This window comes from Phascolarctos cinereus, unplaced genomic scaffold (genome assembly GCF_003287225.1).
Source record: "Phascolarctos cinereus isolate Bilbo 61053 unplaced genomic scaffold, phaCin_HiC Scaffold_4;HRSCAF=312, whole genome shotgun sequence".
Classification (NCBI taxonomy): domain Eukaryota; kingdom Metazoa; phylum Chordata; class Mammalia; order Diprotodontia; family Phascolarctidae; genus Phascolarctos; species Phascolarctos cinereus.
Genome location: NW_027555847.1, coordinates 235,199,245 through 235,211,968, shown reverse-complemented (window position 1 = coordinate 235,211,968; position 12,724 = coordinate 235,199,245). Strand labels below are relative to the sequence as shown.

The 12,724-nt window shown below is 39.1% G+C and overlaps 1 protein-coding gene across 1 annotated transcript in view; it reads right to left on the bottom strand.

The window, feature by feature from the left end:
* EPB41L4A (erythrocyte membrane protein band 4.1 like 4A) overlaps positions 1-12,724 on the bottom strand; it is a 188,271-nt gene that overhangs the window by 103,076 nt on the left and 72,471 nt on the right. The window lies entirely within an intron of this gene.

Here is a 12,724-nt window from a genome sequence, read left to right as displayed (position 1 = left end):
GAGGTTACAGTCTAAAAGGTCATGTCACCCCACCATCCTAGCCTCCAGACTACCATTTTTGAGGGGAGTGACTCCTCACTACCCCCCACCACAAACTGCTGACCAGTGGCATAGGCAAGTCAGCCTAACTAAAACAGTAAGGTACTCTAAAAGAGACATGAGGTGTCATTTGCCAAGTGGGTCAAACAACCACCACCACTTTGATCACTACCACCTTCCCTCAGACCTATATGAAGACAGCAGAGGACCCCGATCCCAAGAACATTAGGAATAACAGTTCCACCCACCCAACCCTGAAGATAAGCAGCCTAGCTTCTAGCCAGACCCCTGAAGCTAGAGGAACAGTCTGTGTAGAGATGTGACTTGGCAACTACTTCTTCAGGTTTTGGAGGCCTGGCCTTCTCAGCAGCCACAGCTACTGAAAAACCAGGAAATAAAGTTCTCATTACCAAAATCTGGCATTGTCAAATGGTTCAGATACAGAGATATGGTTTTATCAATGGAAATTACACTAAAGAAGACATATTACCTTGTGCTTTGCCACTGAACCCTAATGACCACTGGGCTTTTCCATTTGACTTGCAACTGAAACCTCTTACGCATGGTGTTTCCCCATTAGAAAAAAGTTCCTTGAGAGGAGGGGCTTTCTCTTCTATTTATATTCTCAGAGTTAATTAGGACAAATGATCTAGAAAAAGTCCTACTCTGATGCCTCATCACAGCACAGAAGTGACCAAGGGCTCTTACAGACTATACTAGCCAATGGAGGACTTCTAGGAACCAAGATGGTGAAGTAAGCAGGAAATCGCCTGAATACTTCCATATTTACCTACAAACAACTAGAAAATAGGGCCTCAGAATGAATTCTGGGCCAAAAGAATCAACAAAAAGAAGGGGTGAAACAATTTTTTAACTCAGGCCAACTTGGAAGGTCTGCAGGAAAGGTCTATCTCACTTGGCTAAAAGGGGAGCACAGTCCAGGGCAGGCAGTGTCCTGGCAAGCCAGTGGCAGGCCTTGTCTCAGCAAGCCAGCAGGAGACCCTGAGCTGCAGGGCAGGTCAATGACTGAGGCCCTGTAGCCCCATTGCTGCAGCTGGTGAGTGGCTGGTGCCTTGCCCCCTCCCCCAACTCCAGTCCCAGAGCAATACCAGGTCCCCACTTCTTAGAGACAGATAAACTATCATTCTGGTTAACCTTGTAGGATTCTTGTTTTTCACTTAGTAGCTTCTGAATTTCCACATCATTTTCATCAAACCAATCCTGATATTGGCTAGTGTTCTGGCCAAGATGAGTAAATGCAGTGGTATATACTAAATCTCCAAAAGCTGCCCACTCCTTTTCTGCTCCACTATACACAAAATGGAAGAGCATAGAACATATCACCTATCAGATTTAAGGGTAAAAGGATTTATGAATAAAAAAGAGATAGCATTGTGGGATGTAAAATGAATACTTTTTATTACATTAAATTAAAAACATTTTGTACAAATAAAACCAATGTAGCTAAGACTAGAGAAAAGCAGAAAAATTGGGAAAATTGTTATAGACAGTTTCTCAGATAAAGGTCTCATATCTCAAATATACCGAGTCAAATTTACAAAAATATAAATCATTCCCCAGTTGATAAATGTCAAAGGATATGAATAGGCAGTTTTTTGAAGAAGAAATCAAAGCTATGTATGTGTATATATATATATATATACACATATATATACATATATATGTATATATATGTATATATATATATACATACACACACACACACACACACACACACACATATATATGTGAAAAAGTGTTCTAAATCATTATTGATTAGAGAAATACAAATTTAAACAACTTTGAGGTACCATCTCATACCTATCAGGTTGGTTAAAATGATAGAAGGGGAAAATGATAGGTGTTGAAGGGGACATAGAAAAAATGGGACACTAATTCATTGTTGGTGGAACTGGGAACTGATCTAACCATTTTGAAGAACAATCTGAAATTATGCCCAAAGAGCTGAAAAAAAAAGTGGTAGATTGGAAAAAAATACAAAACCTCACAATTTTTAGAGAACTGAGAGCTAAAAGATTTATGCCACTTTCTGAATGATACCACTAAGAATATATACATTTCTCAATAACATAGAGCATATATTTAAAAACAAAAAATAAACAAAAAAAAGTTTTATATAATAGCAGAGGAAAACTGCATGTAAATATAAGCAATCAGAAATACACATTCTTTAAAAACCACAATATAATATAGTAATCAATTTAGGGAGCAGAAAAAGAAGGGCACTTTTTATGGTGGCAAAGAATTAGAAATTGCAGGGAAGCCCATCAATTGGGGAATGGCTGAATAAGTTGTGGTATATAATTGTAATGGAATACTATGGTGCTATAAGAAATGATAAGCAGGTTGATTTTATGTTATTTCTTAAATAGTATTTTATTTTTTCCAATTACATGTAAAGACAATTTTTAACATTCATTTAAAAAATTTGAGTTCCAAATTTTTTCCCTTCTTCCTTTTCTTTCCCCCATCCCTAAGAAGGTAAGAATTTTAAATCTATATTTAAATATTTATATTGTTATATTTTATTTATTTATTTTATTATATATTAAATTTATATTTTAAATATATGTGCAATCAGGTAAAACATATTTCCATATTAGTCAAGTTGTGAAAGAAGAAATAGATCAAAAGGAAAAAACCATGAAAAAGATAAAGAAAGTGAAAATGATATGCTTCAACTCCATTAGTTCTTTCTCTGAATATGGATAGCATTTTCCATTGTAAGTCTTTTGGAACTGTCTTGGATCGTTGTATTGCTGAGAAGAGCTAAGTCATTCATAGCTGATTGTTGTACAATGTTGCTGTTACAATGTACAATGTTCTATTGGTTCTGCTTACTTTATTTTGCATCAGTTCATGTCATTCTTTCCAGGTTTTTCTGAAATCTGCTGAGCAGGTTGATTTTTAGAAAAACATGAAAAAGCTTCCATGAAATAATGCAGAGTGAAATAAGCAGAATCAAGAGAACACTGTATATAGTAACAGCAATATTGTTTGAACAATAACCGTGAATGACTAAGCTATTCTGAGTAATATGAACATTCGAAAATGCTATTCACCTGAAAAAAATTAATATATGGAATTATGTATCAAATATTGGCCTTCTCTAATGTAGGGTTAGAGGGAGAGGGAGACAACTTGAAACTGCAAAGTAACAAAATAAAATAAAAATAAGATTAAAAATATCTTGGGGGGAGGAAATAAAGCGAGGAATTACTATTTTAGGGTAAGAAGACAGAAAGTCATTGGTATAAACTGCTAAACATAGTTATGTAAAATCATAAGAGTAACAAAATTTTACTTTTTTTAAAATAGGAAGAAAATAAGCCAAAGCTAATCCAAGGCTTATGAATAGGAACCACAGGGTTTTGTAAGCCACCACCTTGCAATTTAAATAATGCTTTTATGTTCAATAAGGGATAGGCTTCTTGTCACCTTTTAGTATCAGCAAAGTCAAATGTTGCTATAGTTTATCTTATCAGTTAAAATACATTCTGCTCTTTAACAACAAATAAGAGATTCTATTGTTTACTTTCAGAAGCTGCTTTTTACCCTCCAAATACTATGGCCAGATTTAGATATAGCACAGGGGAATGTGGGCTTTGGCTCTAATGCCAACATGATCCTCCTTCCACCAACTCTTCTCAGTGAGTGTAGCAACCTTCTCCCAGGGCCTACCCTCTCAATGGGGCAGACTGCCACCTGTCCTGGGGGCCCACACTATGCAGGAGAATCTAGACGAACAGATAATGAATATCATCAGCTGAGGGACAGGTGCTGGCCTCCAACACTACCCCTTCCTCCCAAAATAAAAAAATGACTAAAATGTCCATTACCTTTGAACCAGAGACTCTATTATTAGGCTTATACCCAGTCGTCTTATGCTTTACCTCCCTCCACCCCCAACATTTATTTTTCGGTCTAGTGAGACTGGATTTTTGGATGTTCCACAAACAAGAAAATACATTTCTAGGCATTTTCTCTGGCTGTCCTCCATTCCTACAACACTCTCCCCACTCTACCCCCTGACCTCTCTGGCTTCCTTTAAATCTCAACTAAAATACCACCTTCTACAAGAAGTCTTCCCTAACACCTCTTAATTCCAGTATTTTTCTCTCTTTTAATTACTTTCTATTAATCTTTGCTTCTGCCCATAGTAGGATTATTCTTTCCTGTTCTTTGGTGAAGGAGAACTGGAGATGGAACCAATTTGTGGTTGAAACAGGCTGAAAGACCCAGTAGTGTTTGCCAGCTGTTGGGGCCACCACAACCCTGATCAGCCAAGTCAGCAGAATGAACTGACCTAGTGGCAAGACTTTGTGACCTGTAAGTCTGACACTGACTATGTCCATTGATAGCTACAGGTGCCTACAAACTCTGCTGATTCTCCCAGTCTTTCAAAACTCATGAGTTCATTCCATTTCCAATTCTCTTTCATCTAAGAACAGGAATATATACCTTAGGGGACTTATTTTCATCTCCTACTCAAAATTCAGGTTCCCAATAATTAATTAGCTACATTACCTGTCTTCCAAGTTTCTAGAGGGACCTACCCTTGAGAAGAATCCCAATTCTCCTAATGCTATCAGATTGAGCTCCTGTTTTGGTATGTTTGCTCCAACGTAAGTCAATAAGCAATATCAATTTACTTTGACAAAGGGAAATTTTTTAAAGAGATAAAGCAAGAACCAAAACCCAAAAACATTCCTTCTGACCTGGAACATACTTTGTCCTCTACCACCTTGGTCCCTGGGAAGGGTGGACTCACATTTAAAGAGGTCTTTACAAAGCATTCACTTCACCAAATCACTTGCAGATGTGGCATTGCCAATGGACAGATAACCCCCTTGCCTGAAGGGTACAAAGTGTCACTGTCAGGTTGATCCATGCTGCCCGCCTGGGTTTGCCAGGTCTCTCACTAGAGTTATAGTGGCTACAGCTGCTGGCAACCTCTACTGATCTTCTGAACCTGACAAGGTAATTTTGTCTTCAATCGTCCTTCATCAAAGAACAGGAAAGAGTATGTCCCAAAAGTGACAGAAACAACATAGCTACAAAATGGATTTCAAGCCACGTGGCACCCAGTTAAGAAGAGCCCAAGGCCTCTCCCCCATCCAGAAGGCCCATGGCAATTCTTGCCTCACTTGCCACCAAGAAAGAGAAAGACTAATATGTCCAGTGAGCGCCTCTGGTATATACACTTGAGTTCTGGCTTGACAATCGCTTAAAAAGCTTTTCTTCTTTTTTGTGGTGGCAAAGAATTGGAAATTGAGGGGATGCCCATCAGTTGGGGAATAGCTGAACAAGTTGTGGTATATGAATGTAATGGAATACTATTGTGCTATAAGAAATGATGAGCAGGCAGATTTCATAAAAATCTGGAAAGACTTGTATGGACTGATGCTGAGTGAAGTGAGCAGAACCTGGAGAACATTGTACACAATAACAGCCATGTAGTGTGATGACTAACATTGATAGACTTAGTCCTTCTCAGCAATGCAAGGATCTAAGACATGTCCAAAAGTCTCATGATGGAAACTGCTATCCACATCCAAAGAAAGAACTATGGAGTTTGAATGCAGATCGAAGCACACTATTTGCTCTTTTTTTCTTGTTTTGTTTTGTTTCCTCTTTCTGGTGGTTCCTTATATTGGTTCTAATTCTTCTTTACAACATGACTAATGTGAAAATATATTTATTTAATAGGAACGTATATGTATAGCCTATATCAGATTGTGGGCCATCTTGGGGAGGGAGGCAGGGAGGGAAGGTGAGAAAAATTTAAAACTCAAAAGCTTATGGAAGTGATTGTTGATAAATCAAAATAAATTAATAATAAAAAAAGCTGTTCTTCACTAGTGTTGCAGGCAGACAGGAAATAGTCACAGAATATTTGTTCATGCTCTGAATTAGAGGCAGGTCTTCATTACATACTTTTTGAAGCAGATTCCTCAAACGTCTGTGTGGGATGCAACCAGACAGAGCTCCCTGTGTATACTCTCAGGACTGGATCTTTCTTGATGAGTCTTACTCCCCACCTTACAAATGTACTTTGCAAATCTTAAAACACTCTATAAACATGCTAGTTAATATGGTTATTTCTGAAGGCTGGAGTAGCTCCACACCTTGCTAGTTAATGGTAAAGGGACACTATCCTTCTGTAACCCTACAGAAGGCAAGATGTAAGCCAGTATAAATTACAAAAACTACTGCAGCTCCTCAAGTGTCCTCTGGGATATCCACTAAGGACACACATAACTTATACTATGTTCCATATGAATACTTACAGGATCTGCCAAATAATGAGTTCCATACAACATTCTGGTTAAGATGTAGTTATATTTACTGCTTGGTTATTCCACAATTTTTATGTTCATCCTCTTATCATATTTTGAATCCTGTATACAACTTTTACATGTAACAAAGGATTGATGGAGATTCTGGACAACAACATATCATTTATAAGGCATCATTTGGGAAAGATTTTTTTTTCACATCAGTGTTTTTATGCCCAGACTTAAAGTCACTCCTTAACAATGGTGTGATGGTAAATTTTTATAAATGTCTCTGGAGGAAAAAAAGGTGTGTGCAACACTGTTTAAGATTTAACCTACACGAGTAACATTTTCTCCACCACTTTCTTAAGTCTAGAAAATCAACAAAACAATAAATTCAGCTTTGAATTGTAGCATTCACCTTTTTCTGAGGAGTAGATGCCAAGACTGAAAAAATATAATAATCAGCTGGTTTAAGCTGGCTCCAATATCCCCTATACTTTAACCTTCCCTCCTCTCTTCTTCACCTGAGCTTAGAGCTTTTCCCTATGTGGCCACCAGAAGCATTATAGGGGAAAAGAGTCAGCTATTTCTAAGTGTATAAGCACTATTTTATCTCTTTTTATAGTTTTTCTCTCTTCTTACTCACTGCTGGACTTTTTGTTATCTTTTTCTACTGCAAATGCACTTGTTTCTACATCTCCACTTTTCCATTTGACTTGCTGCATCTTTCACATTAGATGGACTGAGAAATCAGATAGCCACGGTTGTATTAACTAACTGGGTTAAGTCATTTCCCCTCTGTCAATCTAGCATTCTGGAGAAAATGCCAGGACCCTAGAAATCCTGTGACACTGCAGTGGCAGCTGAAACTACTGTGAAGTATATGAAATAGGATACAGCCATGGACCTTGCACAAATTAGACGTTTAATAAATGTTTTCTGAAATTAACTGAACTGTTATTAATACAATAATTAAAAAATTAAAAACTACTTGTAGGCTTCACATTTATGTCTGGGAGAACAGGAATGAATATGAAGCAGACATAGGTCTGCTTGGGACATTTCCTAGAATTCCTATCTTTAGTACATATCATCAAAAACTAGGTCTATCCTAGTCAAACAAGAACATTTAGTAACTTTAGTTCTGGTGGTTACAAGTACATTTCTGAAGTTAAGGTTAGACTTACATCAAGGTAAAATTTAAGAGGGAATGTTCCACATAATGCAATTTAAACATCTGTGATAGAAACAGTACTTCCTAAGGTTCTTAGGGGTTATTTTTTTCTAAGACTAACTTTTTCCTGTATGAGGCTCCTTTGAGACTTAATTGACTTGAGGACTGGCTAATGTTATTGGCATGGCTTCCCATTCTCTCGAGTATAAAAGTAACTCCAGCTCTGTTTTTAGAGACTTCTGACTGTGGACCAACAGCACGACTAACATCAGGAGGAACTGTACTTAGTTGACATAATTCATCATTAAATCTGCTTGAAGAATGTCCTTTCTGTGTTCTAGCTAAGTAAACTTTTTTTAAAATTGTTTTTTAATATTTTCTTTTTACCCAATTACATATTCATTTTTAAAAACTTTGGGTTCCAAGTTTTTTCCCTTCCTCCCTCCCCACCCTTCTCCCTGAGAAGGCAAGCAATTTGATATAGGCCATACATGTGCAGTCATGTAAAACACACCTCCACATTAGTCATGTTGTGAAAGAAAACACAGACCAAAAACAACAAACAAGAAAAATAAAGAATGTTTTAAAAACTATGCTTTGACTCCACTAATTCTTTTTCTGGAGGCGGACAGCATATTTCATCATAAGTCCTTCAGAATTGTATTTCGGAGAATAGCTAATACATTCACAGTTGATCATCATACAATATCACGGTTACTGTATACAATGTTCTCCTGGTTCTTCTCATTTCACATTGCATTAATTCCTGTAAGTCCTTCCAGATTTTTCTGGGAGCATTTTGCTCATCATTCTTATAGCACAATAGTATTCTATCACAATCATGTACTATAAATTGTTCAGCCACTCACCAATTGATGGGTATCCCCTTCTAATTCTTAGCCACCACAAAAAGAACTGCTATAAAATTTTTGTACATATAGGTCCTTTTCCTTTTTTTTTTTTTAAATCTCTTTGGGATACAGACCCAGTAGTAGTATTGCTGGGTCAAAGGGTATGCATGGATTGATAGCTTTTTGGGCATAGTTCCAAATTGCTTTACAGAATGGTTGCATCAGTTCACAACTCCAACAGTGCATTAATGTCTCATTTTCTCACATTCTCTCAAACATTTGTCATTTTCCTTTTCTGTCATATTAGCCAATCTGAAAGGTGTGATGTAGTACCTCAGAGTTGTTTCAGTTTGCATTTCTCCAATCAATAGTTATTTAGAGCATTTTTTTTCATGTAACTATAGATAGTTTTGAATACTTCATCTGAAAATTGCCTACTAATATCCTTTGACTATTTATCAATTCAGGAATGGCTTGAATTCTTATAAATTTGACTTAGTTCTCTATACGTTTGAGAAATGAGGCCTTTATCAGAGAAACTTGCTATGAATTTTTTTCACAGTTATTATTACTGTGTATTTCCCTCCATCCTATTTTCCCTCCTGTTTATCCTTTTCTATCTCTCTCCTTTCACCCTGTCCATCCTCAAAAGCGTTTGGCTTCTAATGACCACCGCCCCTAATCTTCCAGGAATTCTTCGTTTTGGGGCTTGAGAGAAATTCATATTTTTCTTTGAGGCTTTGCACATAGTGGTTTTGACTCTTGTTTTCTTCTGAATTTGTGTTTTGATCTTCCCTATCACCATAGTAACTTTTTATGATTAGGTTCTTTTTTTGTTTTTCCAGCCTATTTCTTGACTTTTAATTTGATGTTAAAAATGGGACTCTGCTCCTGGGGTGAAAGGAGCAGTGTCCTGCTTCAGGTTTTTTTGTGCAGCTGTTTTTGGAGCTAATTCTGGGGGTCTGTAAGTTTTCAGTTCTTCCAAGGTGGTGTGATCAGAGAGGTACGTTTACTACTCTCCTGGCCTGTGCTCTGGTCTGTGAGCAACCACAAGCACTCTTTTCTACCCTGAAATTATGGACCAGGGTCCCTACTCCTCTTTGGATGCCTGTTCTGGTGTGATAGTGCTCCTCCTCACCCTGGAACTTTGACCCAGGACTGCAACTCAGATCCACATATGGGCAATGCAACAGAGTCCTGCACCCAGTGCCAGCAAAGGGACCCTTGTGATCTCATGACCAGCTGTCCAACCCTCTTATTGTCTGCTGCCAATTCAGTTGCCTCCAAGGCCTGCTGCTGTCTTACTGGACTGCACTCCACTCTCACCCTGGGGGACAGACTATTATTGTTGAAGTTGTCTTGGGCTAGAATATTGTTTCACTCCATTCTTTTGTTGGTTTTTCCACTCCAGAATTAATTTTGAGGGGTTATTTTAAAGCTATTTGGAGGATAATTTGGGAGAGTTCAGGTGGGTCCCTGACTTTTTTCTGCCATCTTGGTTCCACCCCCCCCCATTGGTTCTGTAAACTTCCTTTTGTTAACTGTGCAAAAACCTATGAGTATTTCATTTCACTTCAATTCTGGACTTAAACTACCAGGGAATTGGACTGAATTGGACCTAGCCCACAACATCCCAACAGCAGTTTAATTTTTTCTTTTTTGGTGAGGCAATTTGGGTTAAGTGACTTGCCCAGGGGCACACAGCTAGTAAGTGTTAAGTATCTGAGGTCACATTTGAACTCAGGTCTTCCTGACTCCAAGGCTGGAGCTCTATCCACTGTGCCACCTAGCTGCCCCCAGGTTAATTTTATGTTAATGAAAAAATTCTTATTGTGAATTAATGTAAGGTTAATTCAAGGTTGTTATTAATGTATGTTACTATACTAACTAGGCAAAAACATTATATTTCCCATGAGGAAAGTGACTAGAAGTGGTGATAGAGATAATGATTCTAGATAATGATTGAGGCAGTTTTCCTTGATAATTTTTTGAAAAAATGCTGTCCAGGCTATTTTTTTAACCATGGCTTTCAGGTAGTCCAATAATTCTTAAATTATCTCTCCTGGATCTATTTTCCAAGTCAGTTGTTTTTCCAGTGAGGCATTTTATATATTCTTCTATTTTTTTCATTCTTTTGATTTTATTTGGCTGATTCTTGATGTCTCATAGAATCATTAGCTCCCACTTGCCCAATTCTAATTTTTAAGGAATTATTTTCTTTAGCTAGTTTTTGTACCTCCTTTTCCATTTGGCCAATTCTACTCCCCCCCCCACCCCAATAGTGACTTTATTGCCATCTCTGGAGGCCTTGTGGCAGACAGCTGATGGGGGCTCTTCCATGTGGCAGATAGCTGATCGAGGTCTTCAGGCATAGGCTTGAGACCAATTCATATTTCCCTTTGAGGTTTTGGATGTAGGTATATTATCAAGGTTTGTTTTTGCTTCTTGCTCATGGTTTTTTTTTTCCTATTTCCAGGCTTTTAAAGTTGAGCTCTCCTGCTGGAGCACAGGGACTCTTCCATGTGATAGAGAGCTGATGGGGACTGTCAGGGACTTTCACTTCTACAGGGGCACATAGTTCAGAAGCTTCTCTATCAGGTCCACGTGGGCCAGCAGCATCCAACAGCCGCAGTAGCGCTTCAGGCCCAGCACGTCCAGGGCATCCCCTTCGGGGTATTCCGCCTGCAGCCGGCCCAGGTAGGCCTCCCACTTGTTGCCCACAATCTTGCTGCATGTGAAGCAGCGCACCGGGCAAAGATGCGGCGGCATGGGTGGCGGATATATGCCTGGACTCCCCTCCTCAGCTCCAGTCCGCCATCCTGCCCCCTTTCCATCCTGCTTCCCCCAATTCTACTTTTTAAGGAATTGGGTTTTTTCAATCAATTTTTGTCCTTCCTCTTCCAAGCTGTTGACTCTTTCTTGTATACCTCTCATTTCTTTTCCCAATTTTTCTTCTATTTCTCTTATTTGACTTTTAAAATTCTTCTTGAGCTCTTCCAAGGAGGATTTTGGGGCTTGAGACCAATTCATATTTCCCTTTGAGGTTTTGGATGTAGCTATATTATCAAGGTTTGTTTTTGCTTCTTGCTTATGGTTTTGGTTTTTTTTTTCCTATTTCCAGGCTTTTAAAGTTGAGCTCTCCTGCTGGAGTACAGGAGGCATTGTCCCAAGCTTCTAATGCTGGGGGCCAGGTCACTAGCTTTGTGGACTGGAGTCTCAGGGGCTAGCAGCTGAAGGCTGTAGGGGGTCTGGCAGCTTACCTGGTGCTGAGTTGGGGTCCTAGTGGTGGTGTCTGGTGGGTGCTTAGGCCAGGTGGGGTTTTTCTGCATTCCACAGGGCTACACTGAAACACATGGAGGTCTGGCTACTAGATGATGCCTGCCCACCCTGAGCTGTGCTAAAGCACATGGTGGTTCCCCATGCTGGAGTCTGCCAGTTCCCCTAACTATGCTAAGGCTCGTGGAGTGAGGGGGTGGTGTCCTGGTATTGGTGTTTGCCTGCTCCATCACCCTGAGGCTCAGGATCTCCCATTGGTTTGCTGAACTGGGGCTTGCTACTGGCTTACTGGGATGCCTCCTGTCCTAGAATGTGCTCTCCTTTAACATGAGTGAGACAGATCTTTCTTACTAATCCTACAACTTTCTTGTAGAGATGGCTCTTACCCTAATTTTCCACTGGGTCTGCTATTCCAGGATTTGTTCTAGGGCATTATTTTATGTTTTTCAGAGGTGAATATGGGAGAAGGACAACAATTTACTACTTATTTTGCCATCTTGGCTCTTGGAAGTTTTTGGTTCCATTTCTTCCCAAAGGAAATGAAGTTTCATTTACTCTAAAACACTGACCCCAAAGCATAGCATATAATCTCTATTAGAAAGTCAGTGCTTGAGGGCAGCAGCAACTTTTATACTGCCAGTCTCTAGAAATGTTTTGCATTTAATGAGTGCTTATCAAATGTCTGTTGAACCTAATTATATTGAATTAAGTTGAAGTGAATGTAGAAAACCAGTAACCAGGAAGTTTAGTTTAAAAGCAAGAGGGTATATAGGCTATTTAGCCAGGAATAAGCCTTCAGGGTTCCTAAGACTTGGGACAAAGAATGCACTGCAGGAGATTAAAGGGCAGAGGTGGGCTGCCAGGACTTTTTTAGAATGCATAATGCTGTCTATTCCTTCCGGAAAAGAGTGAGACCTGCCAAGCTCTTTCAGTTTAAAGTCCCAGAGCTTTCTGGAAGAAATGCAGCCAGTGGCCCTTGACTCATCCATAAAATGAGGAAAGGCCTTATGTGTTCTTACAAGGCTGTGCTCTCGTTTCCATTGAGGCGGCCAGCTGGTGTCTCCATAGATAAAGCTCTGAGC